This window comes from Typopeltis vanoorti, chromosome 13 (assembly GCF_054136105.1).
Source record: "Typopeltis vanoorti isolate ZY-2024b chromosome 13, IOZ_Tvanoo_1.0, whole genome shotgun sequence".
Taxonomy (NCBI): domain Eukaryota; kingdom Metazoa; phylum Arthropoda; class Arachnida; order Uropygi; family Thelyphonidae; genus Typopeltis; species Typopeltis vanoorti.
This window is the reverse complement of record NC_143561.1, coordinates 49,134,396-49,147,805: the sequence shown is the minus strand read 5'-3', so window position 1 is coordinate 49,147,805 and position 13,410 is coordinate 49,134,396. Positions and strand designations below refer to the sequence as shown.

The 13,410-nt window shown below is 39.2% G+C and overlaps 1 pseudogene; it reads left to right on the top strand.

The window, feature by feature from the left end:
* Positions 1-6,337: 6,337 nt before the first annotated feature.
* Positions 6,338-6,467, top strand: LOC150100132 (U2 spliceosomal RNA; annotated as a pseudogene).
* The last annotated feature ends 6,943 nt before the right edge of the window (positions 6,468-13,410 follow it).

The following is a 13,410-nucleotide window of genomic DNA, read 5'->3' as shown; positions in this document are numbered from 1 at the left end:
CTCGATAAAAGGCTAGCACTCACTTTTATTAAAAAGCTTTTAAAAAAGTTTGAACGGGATTGGCCGGGCTATTTAAACTTGTATTCCTCACCTGAAGTCGACGTTGAGGAAAATGAAGACTCTCCTCAAATGGAAGAAAAACTCAATCTAGTTGTCTCTACCTCTAATCCTTCTGATCAAGAAGAAATCCACGCTCGTAAGAAGAGAAAAACTCTCGCTGCTGAGCCAACAAATGATGTTGGTATGGACGAGGATGTTCCCATTTCAGATCCCTCTGCCTCCCCCAATGAAAAGGTGCCACCGATTATCCTAAGGGTAAAGCAGAGATGGACAACACTAAGAACCATCATGGCTAACTTACAAATAAGTTATAGATCTGCTAAAAATGTAGACGAAGGCATAAAAATTCAGTCTACCACGGTGGCTGATTATAGAAATCTTACAAAGGAACTGGACGCAAGAGGAACTCAATATCACACATTTTCACTTGCCTCCGAAAAAACTCGGAAAGTGGTCCTACGAGGAGTCTCCGAGGATATTGACACGGATGAAATAGTTACTGACCTTAACTTACAAGATCTACTTCCCATAAAGGTCACTAGAATGTTTAGATCAAATGAGACACCTATGCCTTTAGTCTCAGTAGAAATTCATAACATTTACAAAAGACATGTAAAATCAATCTGTGGACTCAAAATCATCCCAGAACCATTAAGAAAGCATCTTCTGGGCAGTGCCACAGATGCCAAAAATTTGGCCATGCCCAGAAGCTATGCAAAGCTCAGTTTAGATGCCTAAAATGTGGCGAGATCACCCCACAAACACCTGCGCCAAACCAAAATCCACCCCGACTAAGTGCGCTAATTGTGGGAGTCCTCACCCTGCTAATTATAGAGGGTGTATACATCATCCCAAAAACAGATGGAACGATTCAAATCATCAATCTACCTCGTCATCTAGTGCGAGAGTTCCTGAAATTCAAGCTCCTCAGTCCTCCAAGAGTGAGAACATGACAACAGGTGCTCGCCCATCATTAACTGAGCCCCTTAAGAAAATGAATCTTCAACATCAAGCGAGAACATATGCTGATGTGGCCCCTCCAAACAAATAGTGCAAACCCAGAACCTGAATAATCCACATTCAAATCTATCAGCTATTATCATCTCTTCTCTTGCAAAGATGCTGCAGGATTTCAGCAACCTAACCTAACCTAACTCAAATCCATCACTAAGTGTTACAAAAAGATTCTTACAGCAAACCCAATCCATATTATCTGCACTCTCTGATGCATAGGAAAAAAATCGCCCCAAATTCTCTTAGGATTATTGCTTGGAATGCCAACGATATCAAAAATAAACTGTTAGAAATCCAAGAATTCAATAATAGATACAGCCCAGATATATTTCTAATCAGTGAAACTCACCTGAGGCCTGCTGACACCCTAAAAATCAGAGGATATCAGATTTACAGAAACGACAGACTTTGGTATAGAGGTGGAGTACAGCCACCCTTATCAAAAACTATATCAGCCATCATTCAATAACCAACCCTACAACCACCAACCTCGAAATCACAGGAATCCATGTCCTCACAAACTCAACTGGAAACCTTAAAATTTTTTCTACTTACAACGCTCCATTAAAGACATTATTGACCTCAGATCTGGATGCCATCCTTGGAGTAGACGGACATCATCGCTGGAGACTTCAATGCAAAACATCCTGCTTGGAACAGTAAATCTATCAATAAAAATGGTCGCATCCTTTCCAGCTACACAGAATCAAACTATGCTGTTGTGGCTGTACCTACCGAACCAACTCATCTCAGTACGTCTGGCACTACTGACATCCTGGATATAGCTATCCTGCAAGACATTAAACTACAGTACAGCCTTATATCACTAAACGAGCTGTCGTCGGATCATAACCCAATTCTACTGCAATTGGGAGAACAAGAATGCCCGTCTCCTCCCTCTCCTTCAGACATATCGTGGGAGAGATTGTCTAAAGCACTTAGGGATCAAATTGGACCCGTCCCTCACATATGTACACCACAAGATGTGGAATCTGCAGTGACTAGCCTCACCCAACAGATTAAGTTCCGCTATAACGGTTGCAACCTTTCACAAACCTGTTCCCAAGCCTGATCGTTTGCTTGAGGATATTATGGACCTGATCAGAGAGAAGAACAGAGCTAGAAAGAGATTTCGTAACACTCGCGCTCCTCAGGACAAGACAGTGCTTAATAGATTGAATGGAGCAGTAAGAGATGCACTTAAAACTCATAGAAACCAAGTTTGGGATAAAAAGTTAGCCTCTATCTCACCTATTGATCACTCTATCTGGGGGTTACTGAGAAGCATCAAAAATAAAAACAGATCCCTCTCCCCATAATCTCAAACCAGGGCCTTGTCCACACAGATGCAGATAAGACAGAAGCCATACTAAAGAATCTTGAGGAGCAGTGCAAACTTTCTTATAACAACTTAGATTTCAATCATCAGTACAAAATCCACAGACAGGTCAGGTATGCATTAAATCTCCCAGATACCAATGCTGACCATATTGCACCCACAACACCTGCTGAATTATATGATATTATTAAAAAACTCAAGAACAATAAACCTCCTGGACCAGACGGCATCTCAAACAGGGTGATCAGGCTGCTGCCTCGAAAAGGCGTAGTGCACCTGACCAGTATAATAAATGCAATCTTAAGACTTCACTATTTTCCTTCCACCTGGAAACTGGCTGATGTGATTCCTATACATAAGCCAGGCAAAGACCCACACTTACCGCAGATTTATCGTCCAATCAGTCTCATCTCCAATCTGGGTAAGGTTGCGGAGAAGGCCATCCTCTCGACTCCGAATACATCATCACCAGCTATAACTGGCGCCAGTGCACAGGAGCTGTTTTCCTAGACCTATCCAAAGCATTTGACAAAATCTGGCATTTTGAACTCCTGCACAAACTTATCTCGGCTGGTAAATCACTAAAAAATGGTTCATCTAATTTATTCATATCTTCAGAATTGATTAATAGAAGTTAAAATCAACGGTTCTACATCGTCCCAGTGCCACATCTTTGCTGGAGTGCCGCAAGGATCTCTACTGGCTCCATTGCTGTTTTCTGCATACATGTCAGACATCCCACACAATCCGATGACTTCCATTTTGGCTATGTATGCGGACGATACGACAATACTAACCAGATCTCTCAAACCCCATTTCATTACCAGAAAGCATCAAGAAAATCTTCTAAAGCTGGAGGGTTGGTTCTCCAAGTGGAGATTGGAAGTCAACCTCCTGAAAAGCTCAGCCGTTCTTTTCTCAAAAAGGCCAATGTCTCCTGCAGGAGATGTGTTACTATTCAATACTAAAATTCCCTGGCAGACAGAAACAAATTACCTGGGTGTAATTCTCGACAAAAAGCTATCTTTTAACCAACACATCAAGTCTGCGTGCGCAAAAAAATTGCAACTATACCAGATGACGATTCGTCCTATAATCACCTATGCCTCTCCAGCCTGGAGCCACACCTCTAATACTAACATTATCAAAATACAGCGAGTGCAGAACACGTGCTTGAGAATGATTCTGAACGCCCCGTGGTATGTTAGAAACAATCAACTTCATAGAGACACAAATATTCCCTATATTTTCTCTTTTCTACAATCCTTAGCATCCAAGTTTTTCCTAAAGACGTCCATACACCTCAACGATTTGGTTCAGCACGCTGCAGCATACGAGGCAACGGACATATTCAAACATAGACGACCAAAACTATTTTAACCTCCTGTAGCGATGCATAATCTCCATGCCCATTCAGGGTGAGCAAAATGCTCGTAAATTTTACCCTCTGTAAGTAACCACAACAGATAGCGGGGAATATGAAAATCATCTTGCTTCACCCCTAAAGACATAAATGTCAATTGTAACAGTACTATATTCACAATTGTGAACGTATTTTCTACATATAGTTATGACATCTTCAGACACCTGGTTTAGTCTAGTTTAAGTTATGGGATAAAGTAAAATACGTTTAAAGTTTTTTTTTAGAACAGGTGAGAAGAGATGACATGTACGGACCGTTTAGCCACAACTTCTTTGTTACATAGCTAAACAGGTTGACTGAGGCCTCTTTATTATCTCTTACTCTCATACTCTACCTTTCGTTCTCTCCCCCCCCCCTCTTACTACCTGCTGACCCTCAGCACTCTTTATACGCCAAAGGCCGATGATGAGAAACATGAACTCCCATTCTTATCAATAGAGTAAGAACCCTCGGGTTCTAAATAGACGCAGAGGTGCCTAAGAGAATTTGGGAGAATTATCATTGACTGCGTAGGAGCAGACAATATCTTTGGTTTTACTCCGTATGGGGAGGCAGGTATCAAGTTGTATGTAAAAACACAGCAACAAGAGAGACACTACTCCAAGGCATCAACTGTCAGGGAAAAACCTTCCATCCATTTGTCGTTGGAAGTATATCAAAAAAGATTAGAATAGATAGATTCCCGTTGGAATATTTAGAAGAAGGAAACGAGATCATTCCTAAAATTTTCTCGAAATGGGGAACAGTTAGAGATGTTAAAATAGGCACAGACGCTGACTTCCCTGAATGGAAGAAGTCACGTTCTCGTTGTCTATGAAATCAGAAGTGCCCAACTTTGTCATGATTAGATCGGCCAGGGTAATGGTTAGTTACCCTGGCGTAAAGAGACAATGTTTCACGTGTGGGGTCCTCACTCACCTCGGGGCCCACTGCCCGAAAACGAAATGCAAGAACTGCCTTACAGCAGGCCATACACTGGAACAGTACCAGTCGGCCTGCTTAAAATGCGGCACCAATGACCATAAAGTGGGCACCTGTCCAACCAGAAATCATGCCGAAAGGTTGGGTGGCACTATCACGCCCAACACAGAAATACCAGCAAAAAGCGTCAGCGGCACAGAACAGGATGACTTCCCAACCCTGAAGGCCCGCGCATGAGAAATCAACAACAAAGGGTCATGACGCCACCTCCGAAACATCGCCAGGTAAAAAAGTAGAAAAACCTACAACCAAGACTGCAGAAACAACCAGGAAAGATATAACGCTGGAAGAAACAGCCAACGATCAAACCGCCACCACAAAAATCGTAACAGAGAATCAAAAGAAGCATCAACAACAACAAGAAACTACCGCTGTAGTTACAGTGGAAGAAGAAACGGAGGCAGAGGAGATGGAATTGAACAACGAAGAAACCACACAAAAGACGCCAGGCAGCCCTGAAGAAGGGAATGTCAAAAAACCGAAACCAGGAAGTCCAGGCGAAGTCGAAACAAAAAAAGGCAACATCAGAAGATACAGAGATCGCTTCCGTGAAAGCAAACGCGACATTACTTCGTGTCTTAAAGGGATTTCGCGAGCTTGGGAGGAAACTAAAGCAATAGGAACATTCGGGGATATCCAACTCCCACTTGCAGGTAAAAACGGGCCCAAAGTTGTTAGTGCAAAATGGGATAACCTCTTTATCGAGGACATAAGTCAAATCACCCCCCGAGCAGGTACAAGGAGTTCTGGACGTAGAAGAAGAGGTGGAAATAGCCTTGTTCGGAGCTCTTTGTATGCTAGATTACTCCCGGGGAGTAAAGGTTGCCGACCAAATCTTGAAAACCCACAAAAATAGAAAGCAGGGAGAAGTGAACCTCGCCCTAACACACTAACAACTCCGTTGCTTCCTTATATAGATTCACTAGTCTCTCTCTCTCTCTCTCGGGAAAGAAAAAAAAAAAATTGTTTTCATTTTAGACATTCTCGTTTATATCTAGTCCACACAGGAGGGGCAGACCTGAGAACCCGAGCGGCGAAGGCTTACAGCGAGGTGGTGCAGCTCCTTGTGTTGCATCACTCGGGCCAGGCTCTTCCCCCATTCTTTCAGTTCTAATTTTGTAACTCACTGGCTTTTTCTCTCGTTGGTATGGTGTATCCTTCACAGTCAATCCCGTTTTCAATCTTCCAGAATTACTTTTTTTTGTGTGTTCTCTTTCATTTGTTTTTCGCTTCTTTCGTCGGTCAGCCATCTCTGCAGAGATGGCTGACCGTGGAAAGCTAAAAGAACGGATGTAGGGAGAAAATGTCGGAGATCTGCTTGGCCCAGACCTGTTAATAGGTTAAATGTGGCCAAGCAGGTCGACTGAGGCCTCTTTAATACCTACTACTACTATCCTCTCTACCTTTTTCTCTTCCTCTCTCACTATCTGCTGACCCTCAGCACAACTTTTAGACTCCACAGGCCGGTGATGAATGATATGAACTCCCATAATATCAATAGATACATATGGCACTGAATAATTGCTTCTAGGCCTTTTGGCTAAGATCAAAGTGTAGTATCTGTTCTTACAAAGGTTTCGAGCTAAGTGAGAGTGTAGCGTCTGTTCTTTCCAGTTGATATCAGATACGTGTCCTAAGTACAGACACTTTAAACCCCAGACTGGGCTAAAAGTAAACACGAGATAGGGATAAGGACTTTATAGCCCCCCCCCCCTTCCAGGCAATCTTCCAATGATGACATCTGTCGGTCCTCGCGTCCGGACCCTCGGCTTTGAAGTGGATGTTTCAACACCGGCAAGGACGATAGCGAGAGCTATCATGGACTATGTAGGAGCTGAAAACATATTTGGGTTTCCCCCCTATGGGGGCAGAAGGTACCAAGTAGTTATCAAGAACATAGCAATCAGAAATAAGCTACTTGGCGGCTTTGAATGCAGAGGGAAAAAAATTCTCCCTTCATGGTAGGGAGCATCTTAAAAACGCTCAAAATACCGAGATTCTCCCTAGAATACGCGGAGAATGAAGATATTATTCGAAGCGTGTTCTCAAAGTAGGGAGAGGTAAAGGAAATTCAGATTCTTAACGATGCTGACAACCCAGAGTAGAAATCAGGGGAAGTAAACATCTCCCTTGAGATGAAAACTGAAGTTCCCAACTTCATTCTCATAGGATCTGCCAGGGCAATGGTAAACTATCCTGGCGTGAAAAAGCAATGTTTCAGGTGTGGTGCTTTCAGTCATCTTGGGGCAGACTGCCCTCGACTAAAATGTAAAAATTGTCTTAGAACAGGCCATACACTAGATAAATGTAAAGCAACTTGCCTCAATTGTGGTGCCATAGACCACAAAGTGGACACCTGCCCATCCAGAACCCACGCAGAAAGGATGGGAGGTATCATAAGGCCGACAACAGAAGAAGAGTCGGAAAACCCAGACTTTCCAACTCTAAAAGAGGCATACGGCAAAACAACGGCCGAAGAAGAGAAGGCAGCCTCCACAGAAACCTCGCTTCTTCTTCTCTTCCAAACCTAAGGAAGAGAAGAAGCGAGGCACACACACGAAAAAAAAAAAAAAAAGTTTCCACAAATGATGAAACCACTGCAGAAGAAGAAGAAGATGAAACAGAAAGCGTGGAGACAAACAACACCCCCTTTCAAAAGACCAATCAATCCAGAGGAAATGGAAACAAAAAAAAAAAAAAAACCAAAATCAGATGAACCTGAAAAAGCAGATATTGCCTACCAAGATCCCCCTCATGCGAAAGCAGGAAAGACGCTAAGGCATCTGTTAAAAGAAACCCCGGTGTTATCAGAAAAGTTCCAGAATGCAATAGCAAAAATAGGAGACCCTGTACTCATGCTCACAGGCCCTAAAGTTGTGAGTGTGAAATGGGGTGACCTATACATAGAAGACATAAGTGAGGTCACTCCAGAACAGATAATTGGAGTTCTGGATATAGAGGAAGAAATGGCGTTCTAGAGAACTCTCCACATGATAACTTCGGCCAAGGGTGGTAGGTTGGCAGGTGAAATATTGACAACACACAACAAGAGGAAGTAGACCTTGTCAATTCCTTGTACAGTCTTTAAGTCCACACAGGAGGGAGTGGACCTGAGAACCCGAGCGGCGAAGGCTTACAGCGAGGCGGTGCAGCTCCTTGTGAGCTGCATCCCTCGGGCCAGGTCCTTCCCCCACTTCTAAGTTCACCTTTCTATTCTCTTTCCATACCTTTCTGCAGGTTTACTATCTCTGTACCTTATTCATGTTAAGTTTTTGTTACATGTTTCCTTTTTAAAATTTTTCCTTTTTTTTCTAAAGTGAAAAATCAACGACCGTTTTAGAAACACCCCTGGGGGGGGGGAACAGCTAAAACAGGTCAGCTGAGGCCTCTTTTACCTACTCTACCACTATGCACTCTATCTTTATTTCCTCTCCTACTATCTGCTGAATCTTAGCATCTATCTCGCTCCACAGATAGATGATGAGGTTTTGAACTCACCAAAATACATATGTATTCTTTTTAAATTATTCAATATTGAAATTATTGAAATTAAAATCTGATAGTTTCCAACCAAAAAAATAAATATATGCAGTAATTTTTTTTTGATAATTAAATGTTAATTATAATTATTTACTTATGTTAATTATATCGAATTTTATAATTCATCATCCTTTAGACGTTAATAGAATGGAAAATAAATACATTAACATTTCTGGCTAGATGGGTGAAGCAAAATTGCTTTTCATATTCCCCTTTTACTACAAACTTAATAGTAAAAGAAATGTAATATTTAATTTTATTAAATATATTTAGATGCATCACAAGCAGAGGATAACATGCGTGTACCTTTGTATACTATGTTTTCTTTTCTCATGTTAATCTCGCATACGGACTAACCTATACTACATGGGTATAGGTTGCGTAGGAGGATGCAAGAATTGTGTAATTCTGAATGGAATTTTATGCCACTTCTGGCCTCCAATAAGCAAAATAATGGTCTCGCATCTGGCGATGATTTTTCATCGCCAGATGCGAGATAGTGATAAATGTTTTAATTAGTATGCTTTGTTAAATAAAAAAGATTCAACATCTTCACCAATAATAAAATATAAAAAACAGACTTCATTGTTGATATTATATTCTCCGTTTATTCTTTTGTTTGGTATGAAAACTAATATGGAGAAAATATTCATTATTATTATTATTTTTTTTCTCTCTTACAATGCCTATCAATGGTATCATAAAAATATAAATACAAAATTAATAACGGAAAAACTCACGTAAAAAGATTATTTAACAGTATAATTTTCGCCTGTATGTGTCACAGGCATCTTCAGTACATTTTAAGCTCAAATTAAACAATAACTGACAATTCCAAAAAGCGCCACCTAAGTAGCTGGTGTAAGATAACTAAAAAAGGTCAATAAATTTCCTAACAAAAAATAAAAAAAAAAATTACAATAAAAAGTTAGGAAAGATTAGCTGAATTATAAAGTACTATCTCCCATAAAGGGGATAGACGTAAGCCGTCGGATCTGTTTAAGTTAGGCGAGTGAAGTAGAGTTTCACATGTTTCTTTATAAAGCCGTTCTATGAGGAACCGACATTTGTGAAGGACTCTTGTCTTTTTCCAATGAACTCCATGTCTAGTGATGATGGCATGTTCTGCAAGTCCAGACTATTCCGGTTCAAGGTATTGAATATAAGACTGGTGTTCTTCTAGCCGAATAGAGGCAGATCTTCCTGTTTGTCCGAAATAAGATAATCCACAAGAGCAAGGAATCTGGTAAACACCTGGATAATTAAGATGTGGAAGCTTGTCCTTAGGAGAAGTAAGAAAGGTGGAGATTTTTCTGAATGGTCGAAAGGCAACAAAAATATTCAGTGGCTTTAAAACTTTTGCTATACGTTCACTAATGCCGTGTACATAAGGGATAGGAATGCGCGTTATTTCTTCTTTATTTGAAGAGGAAAACATTAAAACTATTCAAAGCTCTTTTGATGAAGGAATTCTTATATCCATTAGATAGAAAGGAAGAAGTAATATATTGCAGTTCTTTCTGTAAGAGATCGTCTGAAGAGCAAAAGGAGTGGGCATGATGAAGTAGTGTTTTAATAGTTCCTGCCTTTTGACTGGGATGGTGATGAGATTCCGCATGGACATAATGACATTTTTGCTATATGGAATGGCTCTTCTGATGAACTTCAACAGTTTCTCACTAAGTTAAATCACTTCATCCAAGGATCCAGTTTACCCTAGAAGTAGAATCAAATAAGCAGTTAGCCTTTTTAGATCTTCTAATTCTTCGCCGACCAGATGGTAACCAAAATTTCTCAGTCTATAGAACGAAGACTCATACAGGCCATTATATCCATGCTGAATCCCATCGCCATCCCAGTCAAAAGGCAGGAACTATTAAAACACTGCTTCATCGGGCCCACTCCTTTTGTTCTTCAGACGATCTCTTACAGAAAGAACTGCAATATATTACTTATTCCTTTCTATCTAATGAATACAAGAATTCCTTCATCAAAAGAGCTTTCAAATACAGAAGAAATAACGCACATTTCTATCCTTTATGTACAAGGCATTAGTGAATATAGCAAAAGTTTAAAACCACTAAATATTTTTGTTGCCTTTCGACCATTCAGAAAAATCTCCACCTTTCTTACTTTTCCTAAGGACAAGCTTCCACATCTTAATTATCCAGGTGTCTACCAGATTCCTTGCTCTTGTGGATTATCTTATTTCGGACAAACAGGACGCTCTGACTCTATTCGACTAGAAGAACACCAGTCTTATATTCAGTACCTTAAACCTGAACAGTCTAGACATGCAGAACATGCCATCTTAACCAGACATAGAGTTCATTGGAAAAAGACAAAAGTCCTTCACAAAAGTCGGTTCCTCATGGAACGGCTTTATAAAGAAACATGTGAAACTTTACTTCACTCGCCTAAACAGATCTGATGGTTTACGTCTATCCCCTTTATGGAAGATAGGAAAGATTAGCTGAATTATAAAGTACTAACTTTTTATTGTATATATAATTTTTTTTTTTTTTTTTTTGTTCTTAAGAAATTTATTGACCTATTTTAGTTATCTTACACCAGCTACTTAGGTGGCGCTTTTTGGAATTGTCAGTTATTGTTTAATTTGAGCTTAAAATGTATTGAAGATGCCTGTGACACACACAGGCGAAAATTATACTATTAATTAATAATAATAATATATATTAATCTTTTTACGTGAGTTTTTCCGTTATTAATTTTGTATTTATATGTCTGCTCACGGTTTGCTATGATTAAAACGTATCATAAAAATTTTTAATTTTTACATCATTTTGAAATAAAATTATTACTTCTTTACATCCCAAGATTTTCAGAACACAAGCTGCTAGTCACCACCCATTCATAGTCCAACTACAAACCTACCTAATCAATTTTTCCTTCCTTGCATGTGCTTCTGTGTTTTACCTACTATGTTTTTCAAAGACTACATACTCCAGCTTTTGAACACATGTTAATAGGCTCCTTTCTCCTTAACCTGCTTCCCCCCCTTCCCAACTGATAAATCGTAGAATTTGTAACCTTTCGCGTGTAGTTTTGACAATTGTTTGTTTGTATATAAAACTTTCTGGTGATACCAACTTTATTTCATTATCGTCATTTCTGATTACATACGCCTATTGATGTTACTATAATACTTTCTGGAATATATTTCAAGGACTGACAATTATTTCACTCAGTTTTTCCCTAAATATAACTAAGAGTTTAGCTACGTAGTCTGCATTTTCGCTTCACTGGCGATAGCAGAAGAAAGACGATTAAGGGGAGTACATTTTAGGGGCCGACTAGACAATAATATATCAATCAGGGTTTAGGAATATGAGACAGCGGCAGTAGTCCTCCGTACTATCGCCCTGGTTCTTTAAAATAGCCCTTAATTCAACTATTGATGACCAAAAGTGGAGACTGGCTGTTCACTGATTTTCAAAAAGATTGCTGAAAGCCAGAATTTTAAGTACTCCCTTTGGGTAAATAAAAAAAGCAGTGGATTTATTTATTTAAATCTAAGTTATCCTAGATTAAAATTATGTCCCAGATATTCGATTCCTAAGAAAACGTAATGTTTTATAGTTCAAAAACTTATTTACTCAACAGTTTTATAAACTTCTACTAAATATTCTAATTCTTGAGATACTCGAAAAATTGAAGTTTTTTTTATATATATGAGTAGCCACTCATGCCACAAATGTGGTTACTCTTTGTATATTTTCCATATCAATACACTTTCTTTGAGATTCAAAATTTGAATCCACGACTCTAAATAACTTCTACGAACAAATAATTACATCTTTGTGTCTACTATCATGTTGGACTACAAATAGGGGGAGACTCGTGCATAGGCACTGCGCAACTGCAGCACCCCCAATTTTTCTCGATATATAAATATATTTATTAATTTATTTATATTTGGTTGCAATATTTAATTTTATCATCAACAATCTTATACAATTCTCTTATTTTGTATAAAAAATTATAAAATTCTATCTTGTAGCACTTAGGAGTGGCGAAAGACGCTAGCAGCACTGTGCTTACCAGTGTCATATTGCTACGCGCACAAGCACGTCATAGTGAGATGCGAGCTATTAGCTTAATGCGGCACTGTCCGTAGCGCAGTTCCACTGTTGTTTATATGCAGTTTGCGCTAGAAGTGCAGCGTTCGTAGTGTTTATCGTGTTTACTCCGTCTCTTTAAATATTAGGACATTAAAGGGTTTAATTGTAATGTCCAAAAATTGTAAATCCATTGACACTGACTACAATACCATTTTTGGATCATTTTCAATAAGCGGAAAATTATAAACCCCCAAAAATGTTAGAATGAATTTATAATTATCAGCTTACTGGGAGCTCCTGAAGTAGATGGAAAAGTTCCGCGTTTTATCTCTAATAGATAAAACACAGAAAACAAAACAAGATAAAACGTGGTTTCCTGGTTAACTAATTCTCCTGTCTATGATAATACCAATATGCTATGAGCGTACATTTAAAATAAATAAAATAAAATAAGTGCTGTGTTAATGACTATTAATTCTGCATGGTATGACATCCAATACTGTTAGTTGTTTTTAGTTCTATATTTTGAGAGCCACAGTACACCACTCCCAGAATTGCCCTTTAGATTTTTGGAGCCATCTGTATTGAGTCAGGTCCATATTCCATTATTTCCGAAAGAGCTAATGATCTCAAGATTTCAGGGTTTTCTAGGCTTTTTTTTTTCTTCTCATGTTTCCCTATTTCCAAGTTGATAACTATATTTTTCCTCTCTTGATTTGGAGGAAATGCTGGTTAGTTGGCTATTTTATTTGGACAATCCGAGGGAATTTTATTTTCCCTTAATTGTGTTTGTTGGTTGCCAATTTTTAAATAGTTCACTTGTTCTATGATGTGCAAGGTTGGCTCTTTTTTCTACAAATTTAGTAAGATTTTCTCGCCACCTAATTTTTAAAGGAACAAGGTTGGATTCGACTTCAGCTATTTTTCCAGGAGTTGTATTCCTTGGTCCACATATGATTCTCGCTGCATTT